Here is a 6000-nt window from a genome sequence, read left to right on the forward strand (position 1 = left end):
CCAAGAGGCTCCAGGCAAAGGAGAATGAAGGTGGAGCTGGAGTCAAGGCCAGTCTATAAAGAGCTGAGCCCGTGAAGCTTTCTCTGGTCCGAAAACAATCCCTGACCCACCCCAACGGTGATGTTGGACCCAGGAATTTCACAAGGACTCACCCCCCTGGACAATGAAAGGGGATCCAAGTGAGGGCCTGCCTGTCTCCACGCGCTGGGCCTGCTTAGGTCTGAGTGAGGGCTCAAGAGGGAGAGAAAACGAGGGTTCCTGCCTCGAAGACGGTTCCCTACCCAGTGGGAAAACACAGACCAGTGATTGTTGTGAGTTCTGGCCAATCACGTGCCAGCCCAGGGGGATCTGGAAAGGAGAGGTTTGGGGTAGGCCTTGAGTTGGGTGAGATCAAAGTACCCACCGTACCTCCTGGGATTTTACGATGTAAAGGCGTCCTATACAGAAATGAAACACAGCCATTCCAGTGACCACGTGGAATGATCATACCTTCTCCCGTGAAGGAAATCTTGTTTCCTGCCCTAAGCAGTGTACTGTGGATTCCTTTGAAATGAAGGTTTGTCATAAGAGAAGTTGTGTTGTCCAAAGCCTTTATTGAGGACTGCAGCCTCATCAGAAAAAGAGAGGCAAGCCAAAAAAAAAAAAAAAAAGTACTTTGATGGCAGTTTTATTTTACTTTTTTCAAATTAATTTTTATTGGAGTATAATTGCTTTACAATGTTGTGTTAGTTTCAGGTGTACAGCAAAGTGAATCAGCTGTATATACATATGTCCTCTCCTTTTTGGATTTCCTTCCTATCTAGGTCACCACAGTGCATTAAGTAGAGTTCCCTGTGCTATACAGTAGGTTCTCATTAGTTGTCTATTTTATAAAACATAGTATCAATAGTGTATATGGGGCAATCCCAATCTCCCAATTCCTACCCCTCCTTTCCCCCTTGGTATCAATACATTTGTTCTCCTTGTCTGTGTCTCTATTTTTGCTTTGCAAATAAGATCATCCATACCATTTTTCTAGATTCCACACATATGCATATTCATATACGGTATTTGTTTTCCTCTTTCTGACTTACTTCACTCTGTATGACACTCTCTAGGTCCATCCACATCTCTACAAATGACCCAATTTTGTTCCTTTTTATGGCTGAGTAATATTCCATTGTATATATATATATATATATATATATATATATATATATATATATGTACCACATCTTCTTTATCCATTCATCTGTCGATGGACACTTAGGTTGCTTCCATGTCCTGGCTATTGTAAATAGAGCTGCCATGAACATTGTGGTACATGACTCTTTTTGAATTATGGTTTTCTCAGGGTACATGCCCAGTAGTGGGATTGCTGTGTTGTATGGTAGTTCTATTTTTAGTTTTATAAGGAACCTCCATACTGTTCTCCATAGCGGCTGTATCAATTTACATTCCCACCAACAGAGCAGGAGGGTTCCCTTTTCTCCACACCCTCTCCAGCATTTATTGTTTGTAGATTTTTTGATGATGGCCATTCTGACTGGTGAGAGGTGATACCTCATTGTAGTTTTGATGTGCATTTCTCTAATGATTAGTGATGTTGAGCATCCTTTCATGTGCTTCTTGGCCATCTGTATGTCTTCTTTGGAGAAATGTCTCTTTAGGTCTTCTGCCCATTTTTTGATTGGGTTGTTTGTTTTTTTGATATTGAGCTGCAGGAGCTGCTTGTAAATCTTGGAGATGACTCCTTTGTCAGTTGCTTCATTTGCAAATATTTTCTCCCATTCTGAGGCTTGTCTTTTCATCTTGTTTATGGTCGATAGCAGTTTTAGAGGCAGGTCAATTCTCTTTGATGACTTGGGGTGGTGTAGGGCAGGAAAGGTGACCTTCAGCTAGATTTGGAAGATGAACTAGTCCACCCCACAGACCGAGAGAGGAAGAGGAAGAACAGACCTCTCCGGGGAGAGGGAACAGTTTGTACAACGGCACAGACAGACACAAGGCGTTTTGTGTTTGAGGAGCTAGAAAAGGATCCCCTGTTGGAGACGGAAAACAACCAGGTGAGGAGAGACAGGTGATGGCAAAGAGGAAAGCAGAGCAGGATCATGCCAGGCCTCACGTGCCGGCCTCGGTTCTGAGCAGAGCCCCGTGGGTGCTCCAGGCCCGCGGAGAGCTCAGCAGAGGCCACATATACAATTCCAAGAAATATAAGAGAGTGGGAGCAGGGCTTCTTGCTGAGAAGTAATGGAAACATTCCAGAGAGTGGTTCCTTTTGTCTAAAAATGTGCATGTTAGAAACCTTTTTTTAGGGCTTCCCTGGTGGCGCAGTGGTTGAGAGTCTACCTGCCGATGCAGGGGACGCGGGTTCGTGCCCCGGTCCGGGAGGATCCCACGTGCCATGGAGCGGCTGGGCCCGTGAGCCGTGGCCGCTGGGCCTGCGCTCTGCAACGGGAGAGGCCACAGCAGTGAGAGGCCTGTGTACCGCAAAAACAAACAAAAAAACCCACCTTTTTAAAATAAATGGAGTGGAAAAATTCTTTAGTTCTTAGGAAAGGAAGATAAATAGGCCTTTGTTTTTTTAAATCAAGAAACTGCAGGACACACTTTAGGATTTAATTGTAAACCTAATTTTGGCGAATCTGGTCCCTTTGAAAGCACTTCTCAAGCATCAGCTTACCCAGCACTGTCCCCCGAGACAGCAGTGAAATGAGAAGATTGGTGTAATTATTCCATTTTACTGAGGGGCAAATGAGGCCTGGGAATTGTCAGTAACTTGTCTAAGCTCTTTTCAGTGTATTGAGAAGCAGAAATTTTGAGGGAATAGCATGTAGTAAAAGGATAGATAATTAAAAGGTTTGCAAGATGGGAATTTGGAGCAGAAAAGGGTCCACCGTGGGATATTTTGTCTAACCGTGTGCCTTGGTTTGGGGTTCCCTGAAAGTAATGTCTGAGTCAAGAACTTGGGTGCAGGGAGTTTATTAGGGGGGGGATCCCAGGAAACAGGAGTGAGGGAGCCGGGTAAGTGATGCAGGAAGGAGAGGCCAAGATGAGGTTGCAGCTGTTGTCAATGGCGGTTCCCGCCCCCAGCATCTTTGAGAAGCAGGTGGATGCCTCCCGCTGTCATCCACACGAGGGACAGGAAGCTGAAGCCAGTGTGAGGGCTGGTGGGCTCCTGGGTGTCAGAGAAGGGCCCGAGTGTGAGACGCAAGCAACACAGAGCCTCGAGGCGGACACTGCCCACAGGAAGTCAGTGTGAAGCTCAGGTGACGGGCGGGCCCAGGGGCACTGGTGCTGGTCGCCAAACGCACCTGCAACCCGGAGGAAGGCAACTCCGGGAAACTGACTCGTGCGCGTGAGGACTGAGGAAGATGCTCTGAACCCACCACCTCGATGCCCTGCACTAGTGAAGACCCCAGTGATCTCTGCCTCCTCACCTCCCTGATACGCTGTTGGTTACAAGGAATCCTGGACCACAGGTAACTGGAGGGCAGCAAGTGAGCTGAAGTTGGCTGAACGTTTCTATTCATTGGCTCGTTTACTTAACAGATTGACTGAAGCCTACTGTTCCCCAAGCACTGTGCTGAGGCCAGGGGTATACGGCAGGGGAGGAAATGTTACCAGATCAGGTCCAGCTGCTTGCCACTCGAAAATCAAAGAGAGAGAGAGAGAGATGTTGGTAGAAAGTTGCTTTTGTTATTTTTTTAAATTTTATTTGGTTTGCTTTGCCTTTCCATCTTTTTTAAAAAATAAATTTATTTATTTTATATAGTTATTTATGGCTGCACTGGGTCTTGGTTGCTGTGCGTGGGCTTCCTCTAGTTGCGGCGAGCGAGGGCTACTCTTCGTCGCGGTGCGCGGGCTTCTCATTGCGGTGGCTTCTCTTGTTGCGGAGCACGGGCTCTAGGCACGCGGGCTTCGGTAGTTGTGGCTTGCAAGCTCTAGAGCTCAGGCTCAGTAGTTGTGGCGCACGGGCTTAGTTGCTCCACGGCATGTGGGATCTTCCCAGACCAGGGCTCCAACCCGTGTCCCTTGCTTTGGCAGGTAGATTCTTAACGACTGCGCCACCAGGGAAGCCCGGAAAGTTGCTTTTAATTAGAATGCTGGCAATCTGGGGGAGATGGTGGACTCGGTGTCCCCCCAAAACCACCTCTGAAGATCTTGCTCGGCCATGACAGTTTTCAAAAGGAAAAAGGCAAGTCATCTCAGTTAATCATTGAGATGGGGGGTCAGAGTCGTGGCCCTCCCGCACTGCGTGCAGGCATGTGTGCTGGCTTGTCGATTCCTCGTGATCTTTCTTTCTTTCTTTTTTAAAATTTTTTTGTTTTTTGTGGTACACGGGCCTCTCACTGTTGTGGCCTCTCCCGTTGCGGGGCACAGGCTCCAGACGCACAGGCCCAGCGGCCATGGCTCACGGGCCCAGCCGCTCCGCGGCACGTGGGATCCTCCCGGACCGGGGCACGAACCCGTATCCCCTGCATCGGCAGGTGGACTCTCAACCACTGTGCCACCAGGGGAAGCCCTAATGATCTTTCTTTAGATGCTGTCTTGTTCACACAGTTTGTTCACGAGATTACTGAAGGGGAAGCTAGGGAAGGGACCTTGTCATCTGTTAATTACTTAGTCTTCATTTCTACTTCTTTGATCTATGGAAAGAACCAGCAGGTTAGGCAAGGTGTGCTGTGTGATCAAAAGATTTGAGTGGTGCGCTAGGGCCGGAGACGAGTGTAGCATGGGGCTGCCCAGTTTAAAGTTGGTGACAGGGCAAAGGGGAGGCCCCTGTATAGAGCTCTTTCCTGCCAAGAGCTGCTTTCTGTCCTTATGGCAATGGCGCTTTCTGGGTGTTCTTAGTGGTGCCCTAGTGGGTTTGCTGTGGCTTCCAGACCATCCATGAGCTCACAGGTAAAGGAAATGAGGTGAGGTAATTCCTTGTCAAATGTACAGACGTGCTTAGCTAATTTGCAGGTTCAAGTCACCCAGGAAGGACACGTGGAAAAAGGTCTACAGGGTGTAAACATCTTGGTCCAAAAGTAAGTGGATTTCTGGAGGGAGAGAGGAGGCCAGTAAATCCCAAGCCTTCCTGAAGGGATAAGGGGGCGGTGAGATGAGGAGATGGGTGTCCTCTAACTGCAGAGGAATAAGATGTTCTGGGAAAAACATACACCCCACCCCTATGAGGTCCAGCTAAGCTAGTGGAGTCAGGGAGGGGGAAATTTCCCTCTGCTGTACTAGGTCCTCCTGACAGGTCTAAGAATTAAATTGCCATGAGACGGATTAACAGGAGAAAATCACACCAAAGTTTAATAACACATGTACGTGGGAGAGGCCCAGGAAAACTAAGTCGCCGAAATGGCTGAAACCCTCACCTTGGATATCGTCTTCAGCTAAAAACAAAAGAGGATATTAGGAGTAGTCATTTGTGACTTCAAAAAGGAGGACGACAATACACCTGGAGACAGAAAAGCAAATATTTGGTGAATAAATGTTTGCCGGCCCTGCAGAGACAATGGACACAGAGTGGACGCTGATCTCTACGCCGTGTTCTCCCGCCACACCCAGCCCGTGTTCTTTGCAGACATCTCTGGTGATTGCTCTATTCTGGAAACAGGCCCTCTGGTGCTTCCAAGCCAATCTTTCCTTTCCGCTCATTAGACAGGACTAAAGTCAAGGCCATGACTCGTCAAGGCTGCCATGGATTTTCCCCATCTATCCCACCCATTTTCAGGCCATGTCTCTTTGAACGGAGCTGATTAAATCCATTAGCTTTAACCAAAAAACCAAAACAAAATCCCCAGGTGCTGTTACAACATTTTAAAAAGAAAGGAAAGAAAAGAAATCAGAGGCGGGTCAGCTAGATTTGGGCGGGGGGTGGGGGGAGGGAGGAAGGGAGGTCGGGGGGAGAGGGGTGGGACCAGCTATATAATTTGCAGGACCCAGCGCAAAATGAAAATACAGGGTGCCTTGTTAAAAATTATTAAGAATTTTCAGGGGCTTCCCTGGTGGCGCAGCGGTTGAGAG

The sequence above is a fragment of the Kogia breviceps genome, chromosome 2 (assembly GCF_026419965.1).
Source record: "Kogia breviceps isolate mKogBre1 chromosome 2, mKogBre1 haplotype 1, whole genome shotgun sequence".
Lineage (NCBI taxonomy): Eukaryota > Metazoa > Chordata > Mammalia > Artiodactyla > Physeteridae > Kogia > Kogia breviceps.